Genomic DNA, 12,654 nt, shown 5'->3' with positions numbered 1-12,654 from the left:
TCTCTACCTGATCACAGACCTGGCTTCTGCAGGTGCCCCCTCACTCAGTTAGCATCCACCTTCTGCACATGCCTGGACCTCTCTCTTCCCCCATCGACAAGACTATATGCCCTAAACCTCTGGAACCTCAATACAACAGATGGTGGATTTGGGAATGAAGAGATTGGAGAGATACGGAGGTGCGAGAGAGTGAGTGGATTTGATATGAGTGAAAGGATCTTGAAGTTGAACCGTTCGGTGATGGGGAGCCGTTGCCCAGATCTGGTGACCTGCAGGAGAGAGGAGCCAAACGAGTATGGCTTTCGCATTTCTGATATTCAACTGCAGGTAAATTGTGCTCATCCAGACCTTGATATCCGTCAAACAAGCTGACATTTCATCAGTTAACGGGGAGTCACAGCTGGAGGAGAAGTAGATGCTTACCTAACGTGCATACTTGTGATACAACATGATACAAGTAAAAACTGGCTGTAAATAATTACCTGTAATACCAACAGTTGCTAAAAGAGGATAATAAATGACAAGTGCCTGAAAAATTGTTGGCAAAACGTGCAACGGATAATCGCCTAAAGCTCGCAACATGGTACACTAACAGTGTAGGGACTGTCGGTGCTGGAAACATCACTGATACTGACGCTCAAACCTGCCGGTCTTTATATCCAATAGGTTCCCCGCCTCCGATAGGTTGTTTTTGGAAAGCAGTGTCGGTCACACCAGTGTTTAATGACCGGAATCAATTGCTGACTCGATTCCGTGGAAGTGGTAAACAGGAATCACGTGGGGCCTCAGCTGGGCTTTAAGGTACAAGTTACGCAACGTTGGAAAGTTGGAATGAAATCAAACCTTTGCAGTGGTCCGGGGTTGTCTGCTCCTGAGCCAGGCGGGTTACAGGTTGCGGTGATTGACTGTGGTTGTGGGTGGAGATCAGGGGTCAGGAATGGCGGCTGGGGTTAATGGCCAGGGAAAAGGGTTGTTATATGGCTCGTAGTTAGGGAATAGTGAATGGATTTGTCTTCCTCTGGTGTCTTGGTCCAACATCCCCTATAATACAATTGTTCTTACCCAGTGAGAGTGAAACCAGCATTGGACAGGACTGTGACAAACAGCACTATAGAGTGGTCAGCAGAATGGAAAGTGACAGAATGATTAACCTTACATTTGATATAACCCTTATCACTTTGGGATGACGTTACAACGTGCTTCATATTGTCAAGTGGAGTGCATGTTTATTGTGTGGACCACAGCAATGTACTGTGAAGAGTTATGAAGTGAGTTACCAACTGCATTGCGTTCCACACAAGGAGATCCTCCCTTCTGTATTGGAAGCTTGTGACAGAAAGTGGTTCCGATGCTCTGACACACTTCTTGCTGAGTTGTGCTGCTCACCATGAAGTTGTTTGGGAGTTCAGAGTATCTGCTCTCCACCCAGTGATGGCTCAAAGCACTTGGCTGATGCCACGTAGCAATCCAAATTAATCCCATGGCCCCAGTCTCTCCTCATAACCCTGTACATTTGTCCTCTCCAAATATCTCTCTACTTCGCTCTTGAATGTTGTTATTTGTTCAGTTTCCACCACCCTTACCGGCAATGCATTCTAGATCTGAACAACTTACTGTGTGAAAAAAAAATCTCCTCCCCTTCCCACTGGTTCTATAGGCAACTATTTTATTTGGATTGAGTGACCAACTTGTTATTATTTTTTGAAAGGAATTAGTATCCCCAGAAGAGCGATCTGACAATCGATTAATAACCGGGTTCCTACTTACTGCTCAGTAAACAGGGACGTGTGGATAAGTCAACTTTCCCAATGTTTCGCCTTGCTGGGAGTCAAACCCAGGTCTCTCGCTTGTGAGGTGAATGCTCTACCCATTGAGCTACAAACGGAGATGGGCGGACGTTGGCAATGTTTCGGACATGGGAGAAAACTGAGAGGGTCAAAATGTGGATGTGGGGTTTATTGGGCAGTTGGGACTGAAACACATTAGCCTGTCTTGTGTTGCCTCTGTGTCGACATCCATGCACTTGAGCCATTCAGTGGCTGAGGTCAGTTGGGCTCAGGTCAGCCAAGCCGGAGAACCTCTATACTGTTGACGATCGGCTAAAGGATGTTAGAGTTCATCCAGGACGTGTTGTCATGCAGTCGAGGGTAGAGGTACAGATATGGTTTGGTGTCAGTCGCATAGATGTGGAAAGTTAAACACATATCTCTGGGAGATATCAATAAAAGAGTCCGTATAGGTAGTGAAAACAAGATCGACAGCAAAAACAGCAAATACAAATTACTTTTTTTATAGTGCCTTTCACATCACTAGGACGTGCCAGGGATCCGCAACCGAGCTGGTGGTTGAGATCAGGAGGAGTGACAGGCGGTGAGGGTAGGGATAGGAGGGCGGCCGATGGCACGGTCTAAGAGGCTGGTCTTGAGACGGGTCTTGAAGGAGACAGTAGAAGGCGAGAGGATAACGAAGAAGGATGATGGGTGTTGCATGTGATTTTGCAGGTCTTGAGGGTGAAGTCTTCAGGATAGACACCATGGAGATGATGGAACAGCTCAGATAGAAAGGATGACAGCATTGCCCTTTTGTGGGGGAACTGAGTGGAGAGGTGATGCAGAAGCATTGGAACATCAGCTCAGACAATGTGACTTCAAGGCCGGTCTCAAGATCTTTCTCTTTGACGGTGCCTTCAGCTTCCGTCTCGACTCTCTACCCCCTCCTCGCTCCCTCCCTTCCCTCACCCTGACCATTTTCCCTTCAATGCTCGGGTCCTGACCCAACTGTCCAGCGCCTTGGGAGGTCCTCCAGACGTGAAAGGCCCTCTACAGATGGAATCTTGTTGTTGTTGCTGTTTAGAGTCCAGCAGCATGACGAGGGAACTGAGTGAGGCGGATCAGAATGGGAATTCTGTTAACGGATTTGATGAGAATGGGATACCGCGTTTCACCCACAAACTATACAGTTAATCCACTTCATAGACTCTGTGCCTGTACTAATTTCTGATCGATTTCTAAGGATATCTTACTTCGCCACACACCTGATTCTAAATACTTACTCCCCTCAAGAAGAAAAAATAAGAAATTGGTCACTTCAATCCACCACTGTTTATGGATCATTGCTGTGTGCAATTGACAATGCGTTTCGCCCACAAATATACATTTAAATCACTTTATAGTATGTTCGATCAAGCGCTTTGAGACGTCTAGAAGATGTGATCATATCAAATGTAAAGACTATAATACTGTGATGTATTGAAGACATGATAAGGCAGTATATGAAATGCAAGTATTATTATTTTTAGTTATTATGTCTTGTGATTAATGAATATGTTGACGTAATCACCTGCTCCACTATCTCCAGGGCCAAGTCTTTCATATATAAATAGTCACATGGTTCTGTGGATCTGCTATTAATCAGAGACCGAATCAGTGAGAGATACACATTTTGCTGACGCACAAATGGGGAATCCAACAATTCTACACATTGAAGCTGTTTACTATCCAATTCTCGCAGTTATTGGAGTACCTTATAAGTACATACAGACATCAGCTGCCTCCTGTGCTTGTCTGTGTTAAACCTTCCTCTTTCTCTCCTGCCTTATTAATAATAATAATAATAATCCTTGCATTTGATATAGCGCTTTTCACGTCGGGAGGACGTCCCAAAGGGCTTCACAGAACACACTGTAAAGTGAATTGACTGTATATTTGTGGGCGAACGCGGCAGCCAATGGCGCACAGCAATGTCCCACAGACAGTCGTGGATTGAAAATGACCAATTTATTATTGTTTTTGGTTTTGGAGGGATTATTATTAGGCTCTGTGTGGTGTAAGGGAAACTTGCCCGAGGTTTCGCCCTCTGCCTGGGATTGAACTCAGGTCTCTCGCTCGCAAAGCGAGTGCTCCAACCACTGAGCTAAAGGCTTAAAGGGTTAAATTATGAGGACAGGTTGCAGAAAAACTTGATCTATATTCCCTTGAATTTGGAAATTTGAAGGGAAATCCGATTGAGGTTTTTAAAATAATAAAGGGCGACCACTATTTCTTCTGGTGTGGAAATCCAGAACAAGAGGGCATTTTCTTAAAATTAAAGCTGACCCATTTAGGAGTTGCGGTCACACTATTTCAGTGAGTGGTAAATGTACGGTGGAAGCAGAAAGTATATTTCAAAATGTATTTTTCATCGGAACTCCGTATATTTTATTTTATTCACAACACGCGTACACGTGCCACGCAAAATGCTTCCCTTCTGGTGGGTGCACTCACCGGCATTCCTGTAGTTCTACAATGTCCATATCTTTCTGAATTTAGCGATGATGCGAAATGGATAAACCAACCCTTTCTTGAGCTCCTCTCTGAACTTAATCTGAGTCAACGCATAAATGCAGATGTTGGTACAGCAACTCAACCTCTGAAGCATGATTCCGGTCTCCTGGACAACATACCGCACGTTACTCACAAATGCCTCGTTGTAATTAAAATTGGAAAGTTGCCATTTGAAGGAGTATATAACGTAAGTTGTCCACAACAGTACCAGACTGCCCGATATGGCGAAGAGCAAAACAACGGATTTTCTTCGATTTTCCAACTCTGGATCGGATGTTTTCTCAGCATTTCTCTGACCCCGAAGCCTCCTGCGGACCTTACTGGCCATCTGAATGTGTCTGATGATCAGAGCATTGAACAGGCAAATCAAAGCGAAGCCAAACATGGGAGCAACAACACGGTGAAGCCTTTCAAACGCTTTCCAGGAGGCCACGGTATAAAAGCTTGGCTTGAAGACGCAGTACCATGGAATATGGTTAGTAATAACATAAGGGCCCAATATAAAATACCAGGGAATGCTCAGTGAACAGATGAAAAGAGAAAGAGTTAAAATAAGTACTGTGGCCGTCCTCTCCGAGCAATATCTTGTTTTCAACTTTTGGCAGCAAATGGCTATGAAACGATCGAACGTGAAAGCGACGGTGAACCACAGAGAGCTGTGGAGAGCTATGGTCAGCAGCACAGCCCTGAGGCTACACACTGGAGTGTAGAACAAGAAGGTTAATGGGAAATACAGGTTGTTAATTTTGTTCAACAAGACATCTACGAGGACAACCAGGAGATCCGCCACTGCCATGGCCACCAAGTAGCGAGCGATGCCCTTGGAGAGACCACACTTTCCTCTTGACAGGATCGCAATCGCCAGCAAATTAACTGTGAGAAGCAATCACAACAACAGAAACAATCATTTTTGTGAAGAAAACAATATTCGCAAAATATATATCATATAATCACTTACATAATAATCACTTGGGGAGTCCTGTGGCTCAGTGGTTAGAGCACTCGCTTTGCGAGCGAGAGACCGGAGTTCAATTCCAGGCAGAGGGCGAAACCTCGGGCAAGTTTCCTTACTCCACACACTTAATAATAATCCCTCCAAAACCAAAAACAATAATAAATTGGTCATTTTCAATCTACGACTGTTTGTGGGACATTGGCTGCCGCGTTCGCCCACAAATATACAGTCAATTCACTTTACAGTGTGTTCTGTGAAGCTCTTTGGGACGTCCTCCCGACGTGAAAAGCGCTATATCAAATGCAAGGTTTATTATTATTATTATTATTATAATAATAGAATCACTTATATGATAATACGATCGAGCTATATTCGCGCCCGCAATGTCGCTCGATTTCATATGTCAGACAGACTCACAATCCGTTCCTTTCCTGAATAACTCACCAGGTTTAAAAGCCCCACATCTGGTGCCAGGTTCGAGACCCATTCAAATTCAGAGAAGGTTTATAGAATCAGAGAAATATACGGCACAAAGGAGTCCATTCGGTCCATCCACACCGGCTCTCAGATTAAAGTGTGCATTAGGTTTTACTGCTCAAGTTACCTTCGTTCCCTTTTTTAAGGCTCTATTCTTTATACGGCCTCTCCGCTTTCCTCTTCAATCCCAAAATAGTCTACGCCTCAAGCACCTTACATGGCAGGGCATTCCGCATCCCAGCGATATTACAAGTAAGAAAAAATCACGGAAAAGCCCAGTTACTGCTTTCTTCTGGTGTCTATCTTATAATTTTGCCCACGTTCCTCTCCAGTAAGCAGTATCTCCCCGATCGCTCATGTTGTAGACATCTATTGGGTCCCTTGTTGTCCTACTTTGCTCCGATGGAAACAGACCCAATTTGTCCAATCCTTCCTCATAACCAAAGGCTGTCACCCCCCGGGTGTAATCCTTGTAAAGCTTCTCCCCGCTCTTCAAAGCTTTAACGTGTTTTCTGAAAAGAGGTGCCCCAAAAACTGAAGGCAAACCTCCAGCTAAGGCCCAAGCAATGATTTGCCCAAAGGTGGAATTATTGCTTCAGTTTCCTACCGTGTTCTCCAATGTTAACTCGGAAAACTGTGTCGACAGAAGCGGCTTACGTTTAAAATGCACATTTCACGCCGGGAGCGTCTCAGAGTGCTGGAGAGCGATGGGACATGAGGAGAACCTTACGAGAGAGAGACTGTGGAAGTGACCGTTGGCAGCGTCAAAGTGGAAGATATTCAGATTAGATCTGAAGAGATCTGAAGAGAGATCGGTGGGGAACACAGTGGCAGGACCGAGGCGGAGAGTTACAGAGTTCGAAACGGGTTGTGGCTGAAACCATGGCCACCGACAGTAGAGCAAAGGGGTCAAAGAGACATGTAGAAGGCCTGGCAGCTGAGTGAAAAGTGGGTGGGGGGGGGTTGTTGTTTGTAGTGGTGGGTGATACGAGATGGTGAGAGAGGTTGGAAGGTGAGGAAGTTGTAAGGACTATAATTGATTCGTGAGTCGGAGTGATGAACCCGAAATCGATCCGTGAATTAATGACCCAACGCCGAGGACACGGAGCCGAGCGATTCTGGTCAGGGATGTGGGACAGGAAAGGGAGTTGGGAATCCATCCTGAATAGGTGTTGTGTGATTAAGGGATACAAATATAAGATAGCGATGATGCGATCAAAAATAGAAACTGGTGGGGAAATGCTTCGCGCGCACGGCAGTGACGTTGTGGACGTTGCTGCCTGAATCAATAGTTTTATTAGATGCGTTCAAGAGGGAGATAGAGCTTCTCGCTGAGGGAGAGGGGACGATAAGGCTATGGGAGGGAGTAAAGACTCATGCGGTGTAAACACCGGCACGGACTGTTTGATCTGAGTGGCCTGTTTCTGTGCTGTACGTTCTTCGTAAACCTTTCCAAACCTTTCCAAACCTCTCGTCGCCGCCCGTCCCACTTCTGACGCTGCTTCCATGGACGTACGCGCCTGAACCCAGTGCCTTGGGACGCCCTCCCGACAGGAAAGGCGCTTTACAAATGTAATTTTGCCGGTTTTTTGTTGAACTCCTTCGTCCGCTTTCTCCTCTGCACGTCGCAATAGACCATCGTTTTTACATTTGCTCCTCATCAGCTTTGTCTCTGCCGACGCGACTAACCAGACGCGTCACTTTATTTTAAAAAAATCTGCTGAATACTGCTAATAAGCGCAAATAAATACGTTTACCTGGAATTCCAAAGGCTGCCAGAATGGGGTAGTAAACTGCTACGATTGCATACAGCGTTGGAAGTCGCATACTCCCTTTTACACGATGACATTTTCTTGCCGAAGGCAGAGGCTTCGATGAAAGAAATCTGTACTTATAGTGCGCACGAACCTACAAGCTCGCGTCACGAGTATAATTACTTCCAGACATGTGAGCGGACACGATGCTCTATTCACTTGAGAATTGCGCACGTGACGCTCGGAGTCATTTGCTTAATGCGAATTTAAAAAACAAGTGCACAGCAGATAAATGACATCGTAAACAACGAGTGAACAGAACAATATGGTTGAAAACGTTTTACAGAAATTAGAAGACGTGCAAATGTAAGTTGCGTCTACGAAGCGCCATTTGCGCCGGCGAGCGCACGGGAGAATTTAAAGCTTACAACTAGATGACACTCAACGCAGTTGAAGAGAGAACATTGAGACCCAGGGGTGGAGGGGGCGCGGAAAGGAAAGACCAACAAGAGTTTGGTCAAGGCGCGAGGTCTTGATGTCGGCCGTGAAAGAGGTGTGTGAGCGAGCGAATCCTGGGCCCGAAAACGTTTACAGCAGCAATTCGCATCGATAAATCGCCCTCCGCGGAGGGCTTGAGGGTACTCTGGGATTGAGGTACACAGAGTGGGTGGGCAGAGAGGTCAAAAGCCCGATCGCTGATTAAGACCGGATCATAAAACAGGTCGAAGCTTGTCGGGTGATGGGAGCAGCCGAGTCACTACTCTTTGAGGAGATCGCAGTGGTAAATATACCGGTGGGACTTCCGCGGCTTGAAGGTGAGGTCGAGGATCTTGAAACCAATTTGCTGGGGGATGGAAGATAATAATAATAATAATAATAATAATAATCCTTGCATTTGATATAGCGCTTTTCACGTCGGGAGGACGTCCCAAAGCGCTTCACAGAACACACTGTAAAGTGAATTGACTGTATATTTGTGGGCGAACGCGGCGGCCAATTGCGCACAGCAATGTCCCACAAACAGTCGTGGATTGAAAATGACCAATTTATTGTTGTTTTTGGGGGTTTCGGAGGGATTATTATTAGATAAATGGAGCCCGGTGAGGTGAGGCCATAGGCTCGTGGAGCCTTGCGTGGAAAAGGTCAGAGCGTCTGCAGATCGCGTAAGGAGGAACTGGGCAATCCAGCGAGCAAACCCACCCTCGGCGTACCCGAGGCTCGGTGTGTCAAATGCAAGAATGAACGCTGCGACGGCAGGAAAGGAGAGGTCGTGGCAGCGGAGGATGTTATTTCGGAGGTGGGGAAATCTGAGTGGGGTCATAATAGGACTAAATAACAAGGTGGAGTATGGATGGAGCTCAACCTTCTCCGCCTTGTCCGTAAATCCCGCAGAGGATTGACTTCCCATTGCAAAGCATGGCACCTTGGAGCCAGTCGAGCTCCGTGGACAACCCGCGTAGTTGCCCTGAGCTGGACCGTCTAGTTCGTCGTTCGATAGCAAACAAGCGTGGGTTTCAGCCTGAACTTGGTTGATGACGAGCTTCCTCATGGGCAGCGCAAGTCAACTTGAGTTGTTGGGTGTCAAACCAAAACGAGTGCGCGCATTGCCATGATCTCCTCGTCACGTCGTGGAGACGTACCAAAGCACTTCGCAGAATACACCCTAAAGTGAATCGACCCTACATGTCGCGCTCGAAACGCGGCGACTAATCATAATCGCTCAACAACTGCCAGGATCAGCAGCGGGAACCGTACCAGCATCGAGGGCTGGCCCGCCTCGGTCAGAAGACCTTCAGAGGCTTTCAATCTCTCCCAGGCCATAGTCATGTCTGCAAAGTCCGAGATTTAGTCCGAAGACTCCGTATCTATGTCGCTTGTAAAAGGAAAATAAGTACCATTAGTTAACACTAAATACCGTCGACGATGTAAAATTGTTATTGACAAAATAACGACTAAATTATTAGTATTGCTATATAACCGGCACAGCAATTGCTGACTGTGGCAATTGCTGACTATGCTCAGCTGATAAACCTTCAACAAACTCAACCCCAACTGTAAAGCGCTTGAAATAACCCGTAAAGATTCTAACTTGGATTTTATGGGTAACTTCAGTTTCGTGGCGTAAGTGGCAACACTCTGGACTTCCAATCCGGTGACCCAATCTCGGTGGCACCTTCACCTTCAATCTTCCAGCGACGGAGTGTTCGAGAAGACGCAGAACAACAACAACAACGACAACTTGGATTTATACAGATGCCGGGAAGGCGTCTCAGAGCGCTTGACAACTGATCGCGCAGAGCATCTCGTTTGAAGTCCACCAAATATTCTCACCAATTCTCCCGATGTGAAAGGCGCTTTATCAATGTAAAGTCGCATACGTGTACTGTTTTATCGATCAGCAAGTTCCGTTCATGTTATTCCATTCAACTCTATGTCCCCCTCCCCCACCCCCCCGCGCTCCACCGCTGGCGGTCAACCCTTCACCCTCTCTGCCCCCACCCTATGGAACTCGATCCCGCATTCCTATCCCACGTTGCTCCCTCACTGCCTCCTTCAAGGAATGCCTCTGGTCGAGACCCTCCTCTTCGACCGTACCTTCGGCCATGCTCCTGCCCTCTCTGCCCTCCACCCTCGCTGATCACACCGCACATCATTGCCCGGGAGCCAAACAGAATGGGAGACCATCACTAAATCCATGACTTCCCTTTCTCCGCACTCTTAATCGTAGGTCCGACTCAAATTTGGGCTAATTTGAAGCGCGGTACGCGTCGTATTTCGTGCTCGTGTGGCGCTCTACTTGTAAACTCGCCAGTGACACAAATTCAGTGAAAACAGAAGCAATTGGTGCGATTCTGTTTGGCCTCTTGCGATGCTCCCAAAAGATGGCTCGTCCCATCTGCTGACTGGCCACCAAACAGATGAGATGCGCCGTCTGGACCAATACCCTGTGTGAGGGCTGCCAGTTGTTGTTGTTGTTGTTGTTGTTGCCGTCGCCCTCACGAAGATCATTAATGAAGAGATTTGATCCTAAATCCCAATAAGTCTCCTCATTCACCTTCACTCGCGTTTATCCTCTCTGCGCCTCACAAAATACACGAACCAAACTCTGGCTCTTTTATCATTCCCTTTGGTCATTCAGACCTCGGCAGCTCGTGTCCTGTCCCGCACTAGGCTTCGGGACCACATCACTCCCACCCTCGCCCTCGCTCTCCTCCATCGGCTCCCCATCCCCCAGAGGATCCAATTCAAGATCCTCATCCTCACTTCCAAGGCCATTCACGGCCTCGCTCCCTCCTACCTCTCCGACCTACTATCCCCCTACCTTCCTGCCCGTACCCTCCGTTCCTCTGGCTCCGGTCTGCTCCACATCCCCCGCCCCAACCGCCCTACCATCGGTGGCCTTTAGCCTCTCAGCCCCGAGGCTCTGGAACTCTATCCCCCAGTGCCTTCGCCGCCTCCTCCCTTTCCTCCTTAAAGGCCGGTCTTCAAGACCTTTCTCTTTGACCGAGCCTTCAGCTCCGCTCTCGACTCACTACCCCCTCCTCGCTCCCTCCCTTCCCTCCCCTCACCCTGACCATTTCCCCCCCAATGCTCGGGTCCTGACCCAACTGTCCAGCGCCTTGGGACGTCCTCCCGACGTGAAAGGCGCTCTATCAATGGAATCTTGTTGTTGTTGTTGTTGTTGTGATCGGCCCGAGTAAAGAAAGCCTTCTCGAATTACCTGAGATGAGAAGAAAATGGCAGTTCACCAAACGCAAGGTTAAGATTAAGGGACGTAACTGATTTTGGACCCAACAGTGGAAGAAGTAACGTGTAAAGAGATAAGGGCAGACACTTGTGAAATGGGGGCCCAAGGACGATCTCACACACCGGGAGGTCCAGCTCGTACCATCCATCCCTGGGTGACTGGAAAGCTATGTGAACTGTGCAAATTATCAGTGCGGATCGGGGACCAAAGACACGAGGAGGGAGAGAGGGTGAAGCAGAAGAGGACTCGACACGAAGGACACGACGACTGTACAGAAGGAAGGCCTTTCTCCAACCAGAAGCGATCCCAGGCCTCGAGTCGCCGGTAAGATGGCTTTGGTGGTCGTCTTTGCTGATATGATAATAACATCAACGTTTAACGGAGGGAACTGTAAGGTTGTGTATGTCTTACGAAACCGTGATGATCGTGTGTGTCTCAATTCCCAACTGGTGGAGACCCGGAAGACCCTGAAGTGAATTTGTATGACGTTGCAAACCTTTTACCGTTCTTTACAAAGCCACGTGGGGACGTAGCTCAGGGGTAGAGCACACGCTTCGCATGTATGAGGTCCTGAACGCCGCACGTTTATCGTCTGCCGACCTCGCCTTATCCATCGCATTAAACGTCAGCTTCCAGCGGCGATCATTAACTCTCCGTATCCAACGGAGGGAACCAATAAAACATGACGCGAAGTGCCCTTCGTACTCGGGCAGGTGCTGAACCTACGAAGCTCGCAGAGTGGCAGTGTTATTGGCTCTCAATGAAGAACTCACTGCCGCAAAGCAAAGTTCACGTGCGACAAAAAAACAAAGGACTGGAAGATGGTCACAGAAAAACGCTTTTATTTGAAAGTAATATAGTCCCCGACCGGGAATCGAACCCGGGCAGCGGCGGCGAAAACACCGAACCCTAACCACTAGACCATCAGGGAACACACTTGCGAAGAATAATTATTGCGCGTACTGTATCTCTCTTCCGTCCGAGGCTTCCCAAAGAGATTTGAAATGAGATTCCTGGACCCAGGACCCAGAGAGCTTAACACAACGTCATGGAGCCACGACAACAACAACAACAACGACGACGACGACGACACAATTACACTTGTAAAGCGCCTTTCAAGCCGGGAGGACGTCCCGAGGCGTCGGACGGTCAGCGCTTTTGGCCACGGAGGGCTTTGAAGGTGAGGACCAGGATCTTGAACAATATCCTCTGTGTGACGGGGAGACGGCGAAGTCGGGAAAGCTCGAGAAACTTTCACGTTCGCTTCAGGGTCTCCACCAGTTGGGAAACAACCGATTGCGCGTTCAAATACCGAAGCCCAGAGAAAAGACCCCACTGTTGGGTTATCCAGACGGTCAGAGTTATTTTTGTTCGGATGTTTTCCGGCGGAGCACAGGA

General features: G+C 47.7%; 1 non-coding gene across 1 annotated transcript; it reads right to left on the bottom strand.

Annotated features, from left to right (window-relative positions):
* Positions 1–12,115: 12,115 nt before the first annotated feature.
* Positions 12,116–12,187, bottom strand: trnae-uuc. The gene has a single exon. It is a non-coding gene; the product is annotated as a tRNA-Glu (tRNA).
* Positions 12,188–12,654: the final 467 nt, after the last annotated feature.

This window comes from Callorhinchus milii, unplaced genomic scaffold (genome assembly GCF_018977255.1).
Source record: "Callorhinchus milii isolate IMCB2004 unplaced genomic scaffold, IMCB_Cmil_1.0 Scaffold134, whole genome shotgun sequence".
Taxonomy (NCBI): Eukaryota; Metazoa; Chordata; class Chondrichthyes; order Chimaeriformes; family Callorhinchidae; genus Callorhinchus; species Callorhinchus milii.
Note: the sequence above shows the minus strand (reverse complement) of the source record. Positions and strands in the feature narration are given on the sequence as shown.